General features: G+C 44.1%; 1 pseudogene; it reads right to left on the reverse strand.

The window, feature by feature from the left end:
* Positions 1–12612: 12612 nt before the first annotated feature.
* LOC125944080 (uncharacterized) lies at positions 12613–17202 on the reverse strand (annotated as a pseudogene).
* Between the last annotated feature and the right edge of the window lie 3732 nt (positions 17203–20934).

A 20934-nucleotide genomic window follows, 5' to 3' on the forward strand; every position in this document is an offset into this window, starting at 1 on the left:
CGCGACGCAGAGCAATGACTGCCTGAGCGGCTAACACTCGTGCCACACACTGGCGATCCGGCTCGCTGAGTGGTTGCACTGCAGGCATCAATCAAATAGACGATCTGGCTGCCCTTGTCTATGTGCTCTTCTTCTTCATTATACTTTACAAACTTCTCATTCTGGATCATCGTGAACTGTGGAGCTTCGCATGCGAGGTTCCGATAGTACGACGGAATCACTCCCCATTGCTACTGCGCCTTTTGCAAGTTAGCGTCTCTTTCCAATTTTTCAATAAATCTCTCGCGCTCTGGCTATCTCTCTATTTCTATCACACTCGGACATATGGAAGCTTGGTGTACACTCCCGACTCTTAAATACAGATAGCGTAATGGTAAGATTTTTCAGAAGAAAACCTGGCATTGTAACCGTTCAGCCACTGTATGTTCTGAAGTCGATTCTCGCTACAAAGAAAAAGAGTTCACGAGGCCCCGTTTCATCAACTTGGATTTGCATTAAGGTTCCCAATTATCCTTTCGATCGAGTCTTCAGCTCTGGGTTCCAGCTACAGGGATGTTTGCATTTCAACGTGCTGTTTCATTTGCAACACACTATAATATTACTCTAATTTGACATTATCCTTCCTAGAAATTCTCATCCGATTTCCTAGTTTTTTTCTCATTCACGTTCAAGGAATCCTGCATGATTTCTTTTCTTTTTCGGTTCTTTAATTTATTTGTTGCCTTTTGTTATACATATAATGTTGTTTAATTTTGAATGACCCACCCTATACTTGCCCCATCTCTTCATATGCTATCGTATGAAAATTATCATGATCTTCATTATCATAGGGAACAGGCTCCTAACCTGACTTTTTTAGATCAAATAAGTAATTAAGGCTTACAAATACTTTATTTAATAACAATATCGTCTGCGGATAAATAAACTTGGAGAATTTATATCAAGCGTGACGCTAATATAAATAATATTCCGTAACACCCACAATGAAGAATTCTTTGTTTCCAATGTTCTAAGCAGATATACGCGTCAAGCGTCGCTCATACATTCTAATGGTAAAAATGAGTGGCTAAATGAGAGCTTATTGTCATGTACACCAAACCCTCATTGAAAACTTACCACCATGAAGGCATGAGAATACACAAGGTGTTTCCAAGCCAGAAGGCCGGAATGCACGACGGGCAGCGTACTTGAATAGTTGGCGAATAGTTCTCTCTACCATATATATGCTTGTAACTCCCGCTGTTTTTCCGACATTATCGTTTTGTGATTACGAAGGCCACTTTGATGCTCTGAAGCAGTCAGCAGCTATGTATTCCGCACTTCTTCAAGTTAGGTTTAGGTTGCAGTCATCAGTGAAACATCAGTCTATGAATGAGTTCTAAAAAATCACGTCAGAACAATAGGGCAAACTTGAGAGAGGGACAGAGGAGGCAAGACAGTACAAGCGCTTGTGTTGTGTTGCCTCCTCTGCCCCAGTGTAAAGTTTGCGCTATTGTTCCGACGTGATGTGCCAGGAAGCCCAAGCTGCTCTTGTAAAACATTTTGTGAATATACTTTTCGATTGGTACATGGGACCTCACTGGTATTAAAGTTTCATGCCACTTCTTAACTTGTGAAAGCATACAACTTATGACGTAGAGTGCGGGACTTGTTACTCTTGCGTAAGTGTATTCATGGCTATACGGTAGAACGCCTTTATAACAAAGTGCTTGGTGCCTCTAAAAGTATTCGTTATAAGGGTCACTTCGCTGTAAAGATCGCACCCCGCACAGCTAACAATGGAAGCAAGCAATACAAGCAAGCAATATTCCTTCGTTATACAGGCCATTTCGTCATGAGGCTTCGTTGTTGATGCGATTCACTGTATTGGATGTCTGCTTTCGATTCACGCTATTTGTCCTTGTTTTCCAGAAAGGCGATAAGGCCCTATATTTCGATGAAAATGTAAATTTATTACCGTAAATCAAATTACAGACATCTTCATATATGATACCTGTTTTAAAATATAGTACTGAATTACTCATCTTATTCAAATGTGCCTTGGTCTTCATCTTCCTTCTGTGTTGTTTTGTTTCTTCTTTATTGCTCGCCAAATTAGAAGACGTGCACGTTGTTTTCGCGCGCATTACTACACAAGGGCAAGTCGTTTTCGCTGTTGGTCAACGCACTCGTCGACTTTCATTTCACGTGTCTTTCGTTTAATTTAGGTTGGCTTGATTTACGCCATATATCTGCACCGCAGTTACAGGTTTCGTCCTCATTTATTTTGACATCAGCGCACCCCCATTTACGCATTCACATTCAACCAAGCTGCCAACGCTTTTTACTAATTACCCCCATCAGCTGCTCGTATTTAACAGACATGCTGCGCTGCATGTCTGTATAGCCTCAAGCACTGCCTGAAAAAGCAACCTCTGATGTGAGTAGCACAACGGGAAGTGCCGTCTCGCGATGTCTTTGACGTGACTGGTAGCGTTACAAGCGCCATTGGTGCGCTTGTTGATTTGCTGCCAGACAAAAACAGCAACCGCGGCTTTTATACTGCGAACTCTGTCAATTCTTACCACTGCAGATCAAAATGTGGGATACGTTGAACCATGTCTACAGAGGGAATGAAACGAGGCGACCTGGGCAAACGTACAACCTCTATTTACTTAATTTACACAGAATGTCGGTGTAGCCGGCGTTACGACGCCGCCATGATGCGCCACAATAATAATCGACGCAGCCAGATACATGACCGCAACGTCACATCTGGTAGCCACGCAACTGGGGTCATGTTCAGTGTCCGTGCCAAGCGTCCGCAGCCGCGGCGTCATCCAATGGCACGGTCGGCGCCATGCTCGCCTCGACGCAGTCATTGTCTCCTATTGGCCCTAAGACCAGGTTCGCGTCGTACGTTGGTCCGCACGGGAGCTGCCAGGTTGCTCCAGCCGTCGGAACCCCCGGACTGCACGCGGGTGTCGTTGTAGCAGCGTAGTCGCAACCGAGGGAATCCTGGACAGCTCCAGGCTGGCTGCGGGAAGGACGCCGGCCCGTCTCCTCGGCTCACCATCGACGATCGACGCCTCCCGCCGCCTCTGCGCGACGTCCTCGCTTTATCTGGCGAAGTCACGACGGAAGGCGACGCGCATGTCTTCCAGGCTGAGCTGTTAGGTTCTGAAGTCGACATCGCCACGCTGTTCTGATTGTTGGTCCGCTTGGAACGCAAGGGCGCGAGTGCTGGCTCGTGGCGCGTGAACTGAAACCAAGGTGTCGCATCTACTTGCTCTTTGTCGGCGACCATGTTCACTGCTGACATGTAGAACAGCGAAATTGGACCAGTGATGAAAATGTGCGAGAATACCCAGTTCTGTGAGACGATAAAACGCTGAGCCTCCGTAACAGCAAGCTGTATGGTAAATGTGAAGATATTTAAATAAATGGAAAGCAAGTTTGTCGCAGTACACACTAAACATTTTACCACCCTTAAGGGTGTTAAATAGGGTGTTTTCATAGTTTACACCCTATAACAAACCCTTTTAGCACCCTTTTTGCTTAAAACACCCCACAATAAGGGTGCGCACGCGTATAGGGTGTGAGTTTGCCATTCATAAGGGTGTTAAAGCATGAGCTAAAGCCCAGCTAGCACAAAAGAGATAGGATAGAATCATTCTTATTCATGGATATTTTGCTTTGACCGTCAAAAATCTATATTGAAGAAGTCAACATCGAGAAGGATTCAATTGGGATGGAAAAATCTTGCTATAAGGCGTATTTTAGAAGACGTTTAAAATCGCTTGTTCTAGCAGCCTACAATTATTGATTTTTTTGTTGTTGTTTTCTTTGTTCTGCTTTTTGGCGGGAAAAACGGACGTTGGTTTTTGTTTTTGCTTCGCCCTGTTAGAAGAGAGTGCAATCAACCCAGGCGCGGGTGTTTGCATTGTGGTGAGTGAGCACTGAAGGGGCAGCCGCTTGCTCTTTATGCTCATAATGAAGTCCACAATAAAGAAGAAAAGTTACGCTGACCTTTCAGACCATCAGAAGAGGCGTAGAGTTAATGAACTGATATCTGCCAGTCCTGTTGCCACGAGTACCGTCCAATAAGTATCATGGTAGGTTAATGAAAGTAGTAACCATGCTTCTAGTGAAGTGCCCTCGCCACATGAGGATGCTCAATCCAAGGACAGTTTTCACGAAAGTGACCTTGCCTTGAAAGGAGAAAATGTAGAAGCACATACGCAAGACATTTCTAGAGAATATTTTGTTCCACAAAACGACCCTCCTATGAGCGCGGGCATCGAAAATGGAGGTTCTTCGGACTATGCATCATCATCTACAGAAAATCAGGCAAGTCTTTGTCCACGTAAATGTGTGGAATTTCAAGGATGGCTTGCATCATTGGTTACAAGTCACCGAATTCCGCTTGTCGCAGTTTCTGAACTTCTCCGGAAACTAAGCACCACTTTCGACGTTGATTTTGTCATCGACGCGAGGACATTGTTGAACAGTCCTCGATACACTTCAACGCGATCTGTCCCTCCTGGCGAATATTGCCATTTTTCTTTGAAGGAAAATTTAGAACGCATGATTGCTGTGTTCCTGAGTGGCTGTAACGCTGAGAGAATTTTAAATGACAATGTCAGCCAAGTTGGACTGACGGTTCAAACAGTGAAATGTTTTGATATTGTTTGTCGCAGTTTTCGTTTTGTCTGTTTGGTTAACCTGTTTTACTTTGACCGAAAGGAAGAAAAAGACACCGTAGTCTAGTTGCTAGAGAACCCGCTGCTGTGCCCCACGGCAGAGGTTCGATTCCATTATAGGTTGCACATCACTTTTTTGTATTATAAAGCGAGTTAGGAACCTACCTACCTACCGCAAAGTGACAAGAATGAGGCATTAAAAAGTTCGCCTTTTGTTATTTCAAATTATCTTTGTAAGGTGGCGCTAGCATTATGGTAGCAGCCGCATTTTGTATTTTCTTAGTTAAATTAGCTAGCATTTCTGTGCTTCAGGTACCGAGTACGAAGCCACACTGAGTACTTTTCTGAATTGCAGCAGCGTGTGTCGCAAGAGGATGCAGCGCCGCGACGTATCATAGCGGCTACCTGACAAAGCGAGGAGTGGCGCGACGGCTCATCGGCGTCATCGCTTGCGCCGACGCAGTCTGAGCAGCCGAGCGGACTGCGCTGTCCGAGCAGCTTCCCTCCAGATTGCGTAACTTTTGAACCCGCCGTTACATTCACCGTTATTTTTGTCAGGACCAGCCGTTAAGTTCCTGACGCGTATTCGTTCATGAACTGCGGAGCGCCAGACTGCCTTCCACATCTTCTTTGCTCACGTAAGTAGCCACTGCCACTTTGACACCTGTCGTGTTTAATTATTTACGGTTTTCAGGCGGGAGTTTTAGGTGGAAGTTTTTGGCGGTAATGAAGTTTTGCAATGGAAGCGCCTTCATTTTAACTGGAATCTCTAATATTGTTTAAGAGGCATGTTTACGTCTGCGTACGTTTCTTTTATTGTGTGCGTATTCAGGTTTGCCAAAGCTGTCTAAAATTACCTCTGTGACGTTTCGTTGACCATTGATCGTTAGGATGACGATGACATTCCCGTTTGGCGCAGAATGATGAGACGTGCTACGATCTTCGCGTAGCCACAGCATTCTTCCGTCAACGCTCTTGTGCGAGATCACTCGTGTGTTTTTCCGAGCGTGAAAGATGCCCGCGTCGCTGCCGCAGCGTTGAGACATCGACTCGAACACGCGTGTTACGGCGCGACGACGTAACGGCGACCTTGCCATTTGAGACAGAGAAATTTACGCCGCGGTTCTTTTTCTTTTATTGCGATAGAAATTATATGGGCACTCCAAGCCCATTTTTGCCGCCGTCGTCGTCACCGTGATATTCCGTATAAAGTGCAACGGCGATGAAATCGTCGCCGCGCGCCATGTGTGGGTTTATGTGAGGCTTATGTTCCCACCTTATGTGTGGATGACTCACTGTTTTTGTAAAAAAAAATCTTTACAAGTGCTTGGCAATGATATTGTGTGGAGGTTTTCAAACAGGCAAGTCATAGGCGTGCAACTATTTAATGGTTTAATTACAAGCAACTGAAGTTCTTACTGTATATGCTTGAAGCAGCCGTGCTGCAAATAGTCGCTGTTACTCAAGGTTGCACTTGTCTGCTGTCTTTTATTTTTTAAGGAATCGCAATATATTTGCTCAATTTGAAGTATGCGATGTTTTTGGATAGACTGGTGTTTAGGTATATGCTCAAGCCTGCGCCATTTCTGAATTGGCTATGTGATCTGTGGCAAATAAAATTGGGGTGGTGTAACAATGCTGTCACACTGAAGCTGTGCCTTTGCGGAGCCGCACTTACCTCTTTTCTCGTACAACGTTATCAGAAACGCATTATCTATTCCTTTCTTTGAATGCTAATTGGCACCTACTTTGCAAATGTTTAGGAGGCTGCTGTCATCTACCAGTCGCCAACTAGTCAAGACAACAGCCTCCTGAAAGCTAGCAAAATAGCCGACACTTACACTGGTTGGCGATTGTACATGCAACACCTTCAGTTAGATGTAAAGTATGTCTTCAAGGCAACAGAAGGGAATTTCACTTGTGATCGGTTAATGTTATAACCATGTTAATAAAGGTGGAATGCTCGAAAACTGTGTGCTTGGACCAATATATTGTAGTGCTTCCCATTGCCAAGATATATTGCAGTGCTTATTGCCAATGCATTGAAAAACTATACGTTCACTAAGAAAAGTGTGCTTCAATTAACATACGTTTTACACATGCCTAATGTTTTTGCAGTAAGAAGACCTGCTGAATTGAGGAGCTACAGCCCAGCAGCCAGTTCGAAACCAGGTTTATCAAGGTCGATACCTGTAATGGACGTTACTCGGAGGCACTCACTTTTAATGTTGATTGCTAGCTTGTCTAGTCGTGTTTACTTTTTGCAATAAAAAATGTTATTGCTGTATGTGTTTCGTGTATTGCACAAGCGCAAACCTGCATGCCGCCGGCCGGCGAAACGCCGCAGGGGCATGGGGAGAGGGAAGGAAAGGGAGACGAGGGGGGCGCTAGAGGGGAGGGTGAAAGAAAACGGATGTCAAAATCCTCATTGTAGCAGGATTCAATCTGTATTTTTTAAATGCTTCTAATGGTCTTACAAAATCCCATTTCAAGACAGGATTTTTCGAAACTACTTTAAGCAGGATTCTAGAACTTCTTGCAATAGTCATATCCGCCGGACATTAGCAACGATATACGACCGTTTATCACCTTCTAAACGGACTGCACGGATTTTTTAGTGCGTCTTTCAGACGTTCATTTAGTCTTGGCGAATCGGTATGGAAGGAGTTTTCTATCGCTTTTGTGCTAGCTGGGAGGGTGCTAAATATATTTGTGCAACTAACTGCATGCACGCACACACTTCCATTATTGTACAGATTGCGCAATGCGTTCGTGTACCGCGATTTCTGAGGAAATTGCGCTATTTATACGATGGTAACTGGAAATGCGTATATTCAGAAGTAGATATGTCGATTAACAAAAAAATATGTTTATATAGCATCATTACAGAGCAGTTATACACTTTGACAGAAAATTAAACACGTAGAATATCAACGTTAAATAAAGCAACAGGAACATTTTTGTAGAGCTTGAAATACCGTTTAAAACTTTTTCACAAAAGTCGGAAAAAACTGCGTGTCAAGTACAAACAGTAAGGGCACATGCAAATGAACAAGAAATTAACGTCAAAGTTTTATTTAAAATACAGCTTTATGATTCTAACACTTTAAGGTTGACTGAAACTTCATGCTGGTATCAATACAATAGTCTTATTCATGACTGGCTTAGACAATCAGGAAAAAAATAACTTCGAGCATTCTAACATGTATATATTTAGCACTTTTGCATGTCTGTGTTTGAAACAAAAGATTATAAATATTCAATGTCCATTTGAATTATAAAGCTGGCTATAACAAATCACATATTTTTTGTGATGCTTATGCTGCCATGGTTTCAGTCACCGGCACTTGGTTTACACGAGTCTGTAATGTGCTATTGCACTACTAACATAATGCAGAATTATTCTGAAAACATGTACTTAAGATGCAACATCCTGACAATCAAGGTTGGCTTGCCATGCTTGGTAGGTATAAAAGACTTGATCAAGTTTAATTGACTGATCATTTGGATGAAGCTTGACTTTCTCACGTGATGCTAAACAAAACCGTAAAAATATGCATAAAAATGCAAGGCACTAGTGCAGGCTGTGCAGCCACACTTTCACATCACGAGAAGTAGCAACTATGTAAAAAAACTGAGTGCACACTTCTACATTAAGCAGCTGGTTTATGCTAAACTGTGACAAGTGCTTATCACACTGCGTCCTTTGTGCTGCCGCATGTACAATGGTTCGTTCTCATTCTCTGAAACTGATGTCAGCAGCTTGTATTCTTCTGTCATACTCACAACATACACATGAAAATGCTCATCAAAATAAACGGTTTCAAGCACATTTGCCACCACCAAAAGTACCGTGTGTAAATAGTACAGTCCACATAGATGAACAAACTTTGGCAAATCATCAAGCGAAATGTTGTCAACCAGGCAACAACCTACCCTGTACATCCTGTCATTCACAGTTAGAGAACTTACAGTAAACGAATTTGAGCATTCAAGGCCGTGGTCAGAAACGAACTGCTGTACGCATTCAGGGAGGTGCTCCAAGAGCACAGGGCAGCAACCAGTTGTGGTAACACTGCTCTCATGACAGAGTGTAAATGTGAAGCTTTGCAATAACTGGTGCCTGGCTGCCAGACTGTACGAGAGATGCTTCCTATTGCGGATCTTGCGTGAAATGTCTTTAAAATATTGGTGTTTTGCTTCAAATTGCATTGCCCAGAGGGCACTTAGAGGTCCAAACTTTGTGATGAGTGAAGGATAATGTATTAGATAGTGCACTTTGCAAGGTAGTGATGAAGATGGGAACAATGATTTGAATTCCAGACAAAAAAAACTGAATTTTTTTTGCAGGTAGGCAATATACTTGGTAGGAATTCGGTAGCTCATGAACCAAACTCTACTGCTTCTCTCCTAAGGTACAACTGGCTCGCAGGAAGTTGCGCGACTTTGCCAAGAGCAATCGTGAAGAAAACGAACGTTTTTCTATTCGTTTTACCTCTCTGTACTTCAAAGGCTCTGTTTACCGGTATGACACAGCTTCTAATAAAGTTGTTCAGGTTGTTGCAAGGAACCAACTTCCCAGTACTTGACCCAAACAAGCTGAAAAGCGTAAGTTTACGTCCGCACATGCAGTCTCGTTGCTCTTGGCAAACTTCCGCAGCCTTTATTACAGAATTGACGCACTAAAAGCACTCATGCATTCTTGCACCACAGATATTGTAATAGGTACGGAAACGTGGCTTTCCAGTGACATCACAAGCAGCGAACTTGCACTTGACCCATCGTTTTTAATCTTTCGTAAGGACAGGGAAGGCTCAAGAGGAGGCGGAGTCATTATAGTCATTAAAAAGGTATATCAACCATGCCTCGTGAAAGTCGACTCTCCACTTGAAATAGTCTGCGTCTCTGCGCGCATTGGGCATGCGCAATGCGTTATTGGCGCATGCTATCGTCCACCAGATAGCCGTTCGGAATTTGTTCATTTTTTCAATGATGCTGTACAACAGATTATATCCCACTTCCCAAAATGCATATTGATATTAGGGGGTGACTTTAATTATCCAGGTATCGAGTGGTCAACGTCGACCTTGAAAACAAACAGCAACAGATCGGAATGTCTTCATTTACTACAAACCTTGCATTATCATCAGTTAACTCAGCTCGTGCACGAACCGACACGAGGTGACCACGTACTAGACATTCTGTTAACAAATCATCCAGATCTTGCTGCGACGCATGTACTAGAACCAATAAGTGATCATAGGGTGGTGCAAGCTTCCTTTTCATTGAAAGCTGTCGAGCAAAATAAAGTAAAAAATGCATTCTGAACTACGCACGCCCTGACACTGGAAGAATTATTGCTATGTTAGCCTCATTTACAGCCGACTTTGCAAACACTTTTCAAAACAGATCGGTAAATGACAACTGGTGCTTATTCCGCGATAAACTCAAAGAAGTTGAAACTATTTGTGTGCCAAAGATAACGATTAGCTCAAGGCAGAGTGATCCGTGGTTTAACCGCGAAGTTAAGAAATGCATAAACAAGAAAAAAAGAGCATTCAGAAACGCTACCCGAACAAATGCTTCAGAAGACTGGCAAAATTACAAAGCCATAGCGCGCCATACAGAAACTGCAATTCTCGAAGCTAAAGACAAATTTTTTAATTGCACCCTTCCCAATATGATTAAAACTGACCCGAAAAAGTTTTGGCAAATAGTTAACCCAAAACCAAATAGCCCTGCTCCCTTACTAATTTCCGAAAACGGAGCCATGCTTGACTCGAGAGATAGCGCAGAGCAATTTAGCAAATGCTTCTCAGCAGCTTTCACTAACGAACTGCCGCTTGATAATACTCACATACTTGAACAACCATCCATTCAATTCGCTTTTTCTTCCATCTTGGTATCGGAACATGGTGTCTCTCGTTCAATTGACAGGCTTCCTCATAAAACCGGCCCAGGTCCTGACGGTATAAGTGCTAAGCTTCTAAAATTAACGTCGTACTACTCTTCTGTCTTGTTATCTATAATTTTTCAGCAATCCTTAGATACCGGATGCCTGCCGCAAGATTGGAAATCAGCATTAGTAATACCGGTATTTAAATCTGGTGACGCAACAGATCCTAATAATTACAGGCCTATATCACTGACATCAATATGTTGCAAATTACTGGAACACATCCTGTACACTCACATTATAGCCTATCTTAACGAAAATAGTCTGCTGCTCAATAACCAACATGGCTTTCGTCAAAATCGCTCGTGTCAGACGCAGCTATACGAACTTATAACCGATATTCACATTTCTTTACACAAATTGGTTTGCACAGACGCCATTTTCATTGACTTTTCTAAAGCTTTTGACCGGGTGCCTCATAATCGTTTAAACTGAAAGTTCGGAACCTACAGCTTGACTCTAACACGACGCGATGGATTGAGGAATTCCTAACCAATCGATTTCAAGTAATCTCTTTGAACAACTGTTTTTCTAACCGCACTCACGTGCTTTGGAAGTTCCTCAAGGATCTGTTCTTGGTCCGCTACTATTTTTAATTTACATAAATGACATCGCAACTAATGTTACTTCACAAATACGTCTCTTTGCAGATGACTGCGTCTTGTATAATGAAATAAACTGCTCGGCCGACATCATTGTGCTGCAGTCTGATTTAACAAAACTTACCGAATGGTGTGACGTATGGCAGATGGAAATCAACATAGCCAAAACTAAACACGTAAAATTTGCTCCTTTTACTCGAGTTACCTCTGTCCAGTATAAAACACGTGGTATAACTATTGACACACCATCTTCAATCAAATACTTGGGTGTCTTGCTTACTTCCAATCTAAGCTGGAATACCCACATTGAACACATTACCACAAAAGCATGTAAAAAACTTGGTTACCTAAAACGGCACTTACACCTTGCGAACACAGATACCAGGCTTCGCGCATACAGTTCTCTTATCAGGCCCTCTTTAGAATATGCGTCCATAATTTGGCACCCCCATCATTCAAATCTCACGAACCTACTTGAATCAGTTCAAAATAAAGCTGCGCGGTTCATCTCGTCCTCATACTCTCGCTATCAAAGTGTGTCAGCCTTAAAGAAATCACTAAATCTCTCTTCTCTTGACATGCGCAGGAAATTAACACGGTTGTCGTTCTTCCATAGCCTTTTCCACAGCAACATTCCATTTGCCCGAGCTCATATTCTTCCCGCTGCTCACATATCGAAGCGCACAGACCATATTCATAAAGTAAAACCTATATTTGCCAGGACTAATCTTTATCAAAATTCGCCTCTAGTTTTATCTATTGCCGAATGGAACTCACTCCCTTCAAACATTGTCTCGCTTACGGAATCATCATCATTTCACGCAGCACTACTAACCTTCTTAGAGTGTGTCAACCTGTCATAACTCACGTATTACGCTTGAATATTTACTTGAACATGTTTTTATGTGCTTAGTATTGCATAATTTTTTCCGTTTCATCTGATATGTACTTGCGAAACATCTTGTCTGTATCTGTAGTCCTCTTCGCGTTTTCAGTTCTCTTGCGTTTTTTTACGCTACCAGATGTTGTATAAACATCGTTTTCGTTGTTGTTTTCGTTTCTTTGTATCTGTTCCACGTTTTGATAATTTTACTGTACCTCATAGCTTGCCATATTATTTATATTCTACACAGTGCACGTCCATTTGACCTTTTCCATCCCCCCTATGTAATGCCCTAACGGGCCTTTAGGGTACTTAAATAAATAAATAAATAAATAAATAAATAATTAAATAATGTCTACAATTTCGCGCAAAAAAGGTAATGTTGCCACACATCATTTTCGGTAGGAACACATTCACCAACAAAAAAGGTGAGATGCCGAAACAAGCAAAACACTTGAGCTGCTGAGGCCTTCATGGCTGCTTTTCCTTTCAAAAATTATTTTGACAGCGGCTCTGGTTTGTTGCGCACATCATGGCGTCATAATCCCATTCACATATCATCCTGTTCAAGTATGTGAGGGAAAAGAAATTCTGTTTTATCAATGATGAAATGATATGCTGCCATGCAAATGGCAATACACCTTCATGAACGTCATGCATCACATCTGGAGGTAGATGTTGTGTTGGATTAAACCCGTTGAATGTGAGGGAACATGCTTCTCTAACTCCATATAACGATGCAATGGGAAGCCCAGCACTCAATATGTTTATATGGTGCTGATGGCCTTCTGGTGTGCGAAGCAGAAAATCACTTTCCAAAAAATTTGTGATTAAGCTCATGGTGCAATGCCATAAAAAACCTGCAAATTCTACCATGACTGAATGAGCATTTAAAGCCTCCTAGTCTATGGCTGGACAAATTATCACCAGTGAAAATAAAAAAGTTGCAGTGGCTTAGCTCGGCTATGCCAGGATATACGTAGCGTTAGCAACGGTTCAGCTGATTATTCTTAGCTTTCCTGGTTGTCTAGATTGTCAAGGATTAGCTTGATTGTCATGCTTACTGCTGCTCCAATGACACACACGCGGTATACGTATTATGTGGCACATGTATTCATTCCTTCTACGCTCAACCGCTAATTGCCAGGCAACTACTTCGGGATCCGATGAGTCAAGCTTCTCCGTTCTTCTGCGCTGTTGAGCAGAATTTGCGCTCTCCTTCTCCATGGCTATACCACACTGGCAAACGCCAGTCAGAAGCGCAGCGGCTCCAGCGCAGTGTCAGACGGCGACTGCACAGCGAGCGCGCGCCGGCGCCAGTGCGTCTACCACGGCTACGACGTCACTCCTCTGGAATGCGCAGACCGGCGGCGGTGAGTCGCGCGCGGCGGGGGCGGAGTAGGGTGCCTCGATGCCCAGCGCCGCCGTCCAGGGTGGAGACAACCCCGCTGGCGCCGCCATATTGTGTCACTCGAGCTGAGACTCAGCTACGCTTGCGTTCATAAAGTGTTACTCGCGGCGCCCTTCCAAGTTCTTTGCCTTGATGAGGATTTTTTTATCGGTGTCCCATCTGCATATCTTTATAACCAATAGCCGTTAACTCGTCGAAGGTCGAAGACGTAAATGTATGGCGCCGGGAACATGCCCCAAGTTGCCTAATTCAATCACATTTAATATGCCGTGTGTATGTTTAAAATACGCACTTTTTTGCGCTTCGATGCTTGGTATATAAGGTTTGCGACCCCCTGTGTGTTGGAAGTTTTTCTTTTTCGCTGTTGTATTTTGATTTACACGTCACGCCTCCTTTACCGTAGCCAGCCACTCGCGCACGGCGGTTAGTTTCCCTTGCGTTGCGCGTGCTCTTCGTGTTCGTTGCAATTATTTGACGATATCTACGCGCAATTTTTGCTTTTTTTGCCCACAAAACTGTGTGCTGACAGGATTAAGCTGGTGTAAAAATAACTGCGATGTGAAAATAAGGTTTAGTTATTGCTGTAGAGAAAAATGTAACCTAACTTGTCTGTGTCAATCTTGCGTAGTACACACAAGAAATCAAACGATGCACAAAATACATTTACTTATAATGTCTAGCACAATCAATCATGAAAGAGATATGTACATGAAAAATTATATGTACTGTGTGGCGCCTGAAGGTTATGTTGAAAGACGAGATAAAAAAATTAATTCGCAAGGTAGGCTCGACACACAATTCGGGATAGAGAGTGTTTTTTTTTATTTATTCAATACATGGGGGGGGGGAGTTCAAGTGAGTACATCAACCTTATTACACACAATATAAATCGAAAACAAGAATGCAAACAAGAAAACGCAACCGCGGGTAATATTAATCAAGATATCCAGCCAGATATCCAGCCAGAATACATACATCAGCTACCATCGAATACGTCGCATCAGCCAAACACATCGATGGCGAGTACAGAACATTTCATAAATAACCATTAGAACACTGATAACTACATTGAAAAAATAAACAACGCTGCATACATATCACGTACAAAAACCGTAAATGAAACTAAGACAGTCAAATACAGATTAGCAATGTTTTTCACTTCGAAAATATAGTCCATGATGATGTAGGGCTGTTGACTTTAACAAACGGCGCCCATCCTGTCGATTTCCCTCGTACTGGTCCTCTTCAAAGTGTTTCTAAGTACAGGTAAAACAACAAAAGTGATTATTGATATGAAAAGTTGCCTTGTAAATACAAAGAACCCATTACAGTGCTTAAAAATAAATTTTAGCAGAAGCAATGCTGTATTACCTCGCTTCACACGTTTCGAAGAAATGCACAGGCTACAACAGACACCATGCCAGAAAGCGCCGAAACATTTTGGTCCCATGATGCCCCTTAACTCTACTACACCTGGGCATACCGTGCACAGGCATTTAAAGACCATCACAGTACCCACTACGATCGGGAATGAGCACGAATGACCATCGGCTTACGATCACCACGCTACAAATATGTACAAGTCTAAAAAATCAGCTATGTAACGTAACACCCTGAGGTCCGCAAGATATCTCCTGAGAAATCAGAGAAAATCACAATGTTTCGCTTACCACGTACAAGACAGCCGCTCTCCCCAGACGAAGCACTGCGTTCTTTAGTCCCAAATAACCAGTACCGAAAAAAGAAAAAAAAAAGAAACAAGAGACACACACGATGTGTGCTTCCCGTGAAAAAGGAAAATAGGTGGCTTACGTGACGATTCGTAGCTAATGTAAGACTATTTCGCGGCTAAGCATCTTCGTCAGTCCTTAAAATAAGGGTACAGACTGCGCCCATCAAAACGAAAAAAGCCTATGCGACGCGCGCTCGCAAGCCATACGCTACTCAGACAGCATCGGTGCAGTGCTTACTTAGTTCGTGAGCGAACGTAGGTACGTGAGCGAGGATCAGAGAATACTTTCTTATTTAAATGAAAAACACGGTGCGGTAGTCTAAACATTCTTGACACTTACCTCGCAAATGCAGGAGTTATCCGTTGTCTTCCAGTGATCGCGCTTTACTTGGGCTTCCCATCTCTTCCGTCGCTCTGGGTCCCGGGGGAAGCGAAAACAACGCAGTCCTTTACGCGTCGATCCGGCGCACTTGGGAACACAACAGCCCGTCATGTCGACAAGATGCTGTTGATAGCTTGTCAGTCATGCGGCTGAACACTGTCTAGCAAGTAGAAGCGTCCGCGAAGCATCCGCGCGCACTGTGCCTCGAACTCAGCACCGGCACCAAGCAATCGCAACGGCTCGCTGTGACACAATATGGCGTCGCAGCGAGAAAGCGGCGGCGCGGGGGCGGTCAAAGGTTGGCACCACCCTGAACGGCGGCGCTGGCATTGAGGCACCCTAGGGCGGAGTGCGCGAGAGGTGCCGGCTCTAAGCCGGCTCCGGTGGCTCCGGTGCGCAAGCCGTGTGGCATCACTGATCCTTGCGCATGCGCAGCACGGCTCTTGATGTGCCGCGCGAAACGGGCTTGGCTAGGCCAGTGTAGCTAACGCTACAAAACCGAACCTTTTACAAGAGTTCTATTAATGACAATACCCTCTTCTAATTCCTTTACATCTGTAGCCAGGATCTTTGAAAAGCAGTAGGTGCCCACATGCTTGCCTCTAACAAGCAAAACCAAATGGATTCCCGAGAGTGCTGAACGGGCTCTTGTAGCAAAATTTAACAATGAAAAATACACTGCAGTCATTTTATTTTTCCTCTTTTGCTACCCAATGGGTTACACACCTCAAATTCATCACTATAAAGCTGAATACATAATTTAGAAGTGTCCCCGGCAAAGTAGGCATGATTTTGGAATTCAGTACCATCGAAAGCAGAATACAAGTAGTTGTCTTTTTTTGGGTAGCCGTTGAAGTCACCAGGTAAGTGTGAATGTTCAAAGATGCACTTCAGTACATCACAAAGTGGCACATACTCCATGGTGTCAACTCTTCCATGGCTGTCAGTTCCCAGCACTGTGGTACGAGGCTCAACATAGGGAAAATTTGTCCTCCAATATCTCAGCCGACCCGACTTCGAGAGTAGCTGGTTCAGCTGCTATGTCCATTCTTGTTTTGTGTGAGTGACAGCACCAATATTTGCGCAAAGCTGTTCACCCTCAAGCATTTCTTTAATGAAAGAAATAACATCGTTCGCTATTTCATTCAAGATGGATTCAGGAAGACGCCTTGCTTCCTTCCACTTTAGAAGCAGTGTTGCGAACTGATTCACATATTTACTGAAACTGCGGCTTGATTGAGATGGCTCAGGATCACGTGGAACTTCTTGGGCTTCTGCACGCTCTTCACACTGTGCCTCAAACGCGCTCCTTTGCTCCATGTCCAATGACACACTTGAGATGGGCTGCGTTCTTTCCGTCAGAAGTTCGGCGTGATTCCGGTATACATGCCTCTTGTATGAAAGAAACAGTCTAAATGTCTTCATGCAGCCTCCTAGGCCACACAACCAGTTATTTTCATGCCCATGAACTGTACGAAGATGCCTGAAAACTGCCTTGAGCGAGATCTTTGGACACGCGCATCTTGGGCATCGGAAGTAGCGAATACCTGGCATCTGAAAAAAAGGTTCTTTTTAATAATTTTGCGCTGCTTGAAATCAGAATGGCAAGCGATATATGAAACAACGCCTATCAGTATAATGCAGTGCCCTAAGCTTCGTTTCCTAACAGTTTAGCAGTAAGCAGAGATCCTGGTGTTCCATAGGTCAAACTGTTGGGAAAATACCGTAACCACATAGCAGTGCCGAAGGGAGGGAGGTTGGGTTAGTTGACCTCTGCTTGGGTTTAGAACGTGCCCGTGCATTTATCAGTTCTCACGGCCCGCAGCGCGCGGCTGCGGCTGTAGCCCGTGCACCCCAAGCGCGCGCCTCTCCCTGTTTCGTATCGAGGCGCACTTATGTCGTCTCCGTTTTTTTCTAGTCTCGCACCGCGCAAGACTTCGTGAGCAAGTGCGTAAAGAATCCATGATGCGGAAAGGCCGGCGTGCAAAACACGGACGTAAGAACGAGAGGGCGGCGTTCGTGTTGTTTTCCTTGTCCTTGTGTCCATGCACTGTGAGCTTGCCTTTTCTTACCACAAAATATGGTACCGCGGCTAAAATATAACGTGAGATATCAGAATACTCCCCTCTAAGTCACCGAAAGGAAGGAACACCTTAAACGCCGCCTTTGTGCGCTTCTTTTTCGCACGCTTCTCGACTGCGGTACATACAACTGAACAGGGTTGCCAGATCTTCGAAGAGAAAAAGAGCCACAAAATTGGCCAAAGTAGCCAGAACAGTAGCCAACTGGCAGCCGTTATTTTATTTTGGAGCCAGAAAAGTAGCCAAACGTGATTTCAGTTTAACTGAATTATCACCAGGCATCTGCACTTAACAATACAAAAATATAAATCAAAGCAATGTTTATCACAAGACAGTAGAATAAATATGACCAGGTGACTTCCTGGGGTTAGCATTAAGACTAGAAAATTGACAATTAATGTTGAACTGACAGTCAATGTACATATTCTAGTTCACTTTTGCCAGCATGGCCCGCGGCACTGTAAATGTAGAGCTTGCTACACCTTTCAAACGTACTCCAAATTTGATCCTGATGATCGCGAGGAGAAGTTCGTGTGACATTCTATTCCTTAAGTCGCTTTTTGTGAGAGGCACAGCAGAAAACACTCGTTCCGCTTCTGCGTTAGATATAGGGAGAACAAGGAGTTTCATTGTGCCGTCTGCAATGTCTTGCATTGGAGTAGCACCTGATGCATCCCGGTAGGTGTATATTTTGGTCCAGAATTCAACTACTGGAATGTCGGCATTCGCATCCTCAACTTGACAAAGGTACCGTACTTGCTCCTCAACCAGGTGCTCGGGGCAAAAAAATACGTCTTTTGGCAAGGTTTTGAAGCATTCATCGCATTCGGCCCTAAAACAGATGACGGACTAATGGCTCGGAGCTTCCGCACCAAAGACGTAGCATTCAGAAGGCGTTTCTGAAGATAAGATGCACAAGCCTTAAGAAAAGCAAAGCAACGTCGTTTTAGTGAGTGTTGCTCTTCAGTTGTGAGGCGTATATTGCTGACGTGGTGAGTGAAGCTGCCACCAAAATCTACGTCGTCTAAGCCTAGGAAGATTGATTCACGGTTCATTAGGTCAAGGTCACAGATTCTCACTTCATCGTGATGTCGTAGCACAGATGGCTTTAGTATCCTTGCCACAAGGCATTTGTAAAGCTTTTGCAGATCTTCGAAAACGCCGAGTGGGTCTACATCTTCTCCTTGGAAAATCTTGTTCACGCTCTTGAGGTTAATAAGAAGCGGCTCTAAAAAGAGAAGGTATGCGCGGTTCCTCTCGTCACGATACATTTCTTTAAGGAGGCGTATACTGTAGGCCTTGTCAGGAACAGACGCAATTTCGTTCTTTAGCACATCATATTGAGCTAGTATTCTCTCGATACAGTCAGCAATCGCTAACCACCTTGTGGCAGAGGGTGATAGAATCTTTAATGGTTCATTCTTTTCCTGCGTTCTATTGCTGTCGCTGTGTATACAGCCTGCAGTGAGCTGCTGTGTGCAAAATAATTGTGGGTTTCGTGGATCATAAATTCTAGGCTCGCTAGCAACGCCTCCATCGCTTTAGAAGCAACCAGGTCCATTGAGTGACACGCACACTTCACAAGTGTAATTGAAGGGTTATCGTCTGGCATTTTCTTCCATAGAGTTATTGCGTCCGCACATGGAGTTTGCGCCATCCGTTACAAGAGCAGGCACGAGTACATCTCGCAACCGGTGCTGGTCGCTTGGTGCCACTCTTGTGTGGTGCTTTGCTTGGGCATGTTTAGTCAGATCCGCGTAGTGTGCCCGTACCTCACAGGAGCGAACCTTGCAGCGTGCGAAGGCTTGGCCACTTTCTGCAGGTGCAATCCAGTCTGCAGGAAAAATAAATTTCCCAGATTCAACACAGTGTTAACATTTAAATTGTCAAGTAATACTCGTGGTTTACGTCCCAAAGCAACGGCAAGATTATGAAAGACGTCGTAGTAACGTGCGCCTAAATCTAAGTATACGGGCCTCTAAAATTTGCCCTCCATGAAAAATGCGATCTCCGAGACGGGAATTCAACCCGCGACCTTCAGGTCAGCAGACGAGCACATAACCACTAGAACACCACGGCGGGTTTAAATCGTCAAGCTTCGCGTGTAACAAATATTCAGGCTATGCATGTGTGCCTTTTCTACCTATTATTATTACTGATCTTATTGATGAAGAAACTACGCATATCCAGCAGCTTATGAACCGATATACCAACCAATGCCATGCTTTTCGTCGTCTCGATATATATCCGACGACACAAGACATCACGGAGAAAAGTTTTCATATGCTTGCGATTCCCTGTCAGCAACACATCACCAACGCTCATCTTCTACCCACAACGGAAAACGTTTCGACTCTAAATGCTGGAACACAGCCCTTTATCATGCCTATGCGAGACTACCCGCTCAGCGTTTTCGGAGGGAAGTCCGACAAGCCGGGTGGACCCGAACGGCCGAAGGTGCAGGCAAAGAAAGTTTAGTTTATAGTATCGTTGCTGCATGACAGCATTACAATTTAATCCGCAAAGTAGCGTTAACTTTTTGAAAATGTTCTTATCTTTTAGCTTTGGGTCCTCCAGCCACTGTTGCTGAAACATCCCTCGTGCAGTGGCGTGCTTGCCCATGGCCGAGCTGGGGCCGTATTCTGAAACGTTCGCCTAGGCGAAATTTCTTTTTTCGCTTTCAGGCGTGCGCTGCTTGACTGTTTTAGCAAAATTGGATGAGCTGATTGGGTGGTTGAGCCCGACGTCATTCAATTTTGTTCAACCAGCCAATCAGCGCGCACGCTGATTTCGCCTAGGTGAACGTTTCAGAATACGGCCTCTGTAGTTTCGACTTTTGTTGAACCGGTGCACATGGACAACGCCGTGCGCGGCCACCAGGCCCACCACACATACAACGCAGAACTATAGCGGCTACGTCGGCTAGCAAGACTGAATGAGTACCCCGCCCGCTACGTTACAGTGTTGCCTAACCTAGATGAGTTCCATTAATTATGTGAAAACCATGGTGGCCGTGACGTGTTTCGGGCGCACGCAATTGCTTCCGGTATACAGAGTACACAAAAGCCATTACATAGAGGGAGCCGCAGCCTGCAGTGCGAATGAACACTTATTTTGTGATAGTTGCGCTACGTTTTAGCGTATATTAGCTGTTTATGCCAGTGGCAGAACAATAGCCAAAAATAGCCAAGTAGCCAACGTCATT

This window comes from Dermacentor silvarum, chromosome 1 (genome assembly GCF_013339745.2).
Source record: "Dermacentor silvarum isolate Dsil-2018 chromosome 1, BIME_Dsil_1.4, whole genome shotgun sequence".
NCBI classification, from domain to species: Eukaryota; Metazoa; Arthropoda; class Arachnida; order Ixodida; family Ixodidae; genus Dermacentor; species Dermacentor silvarum.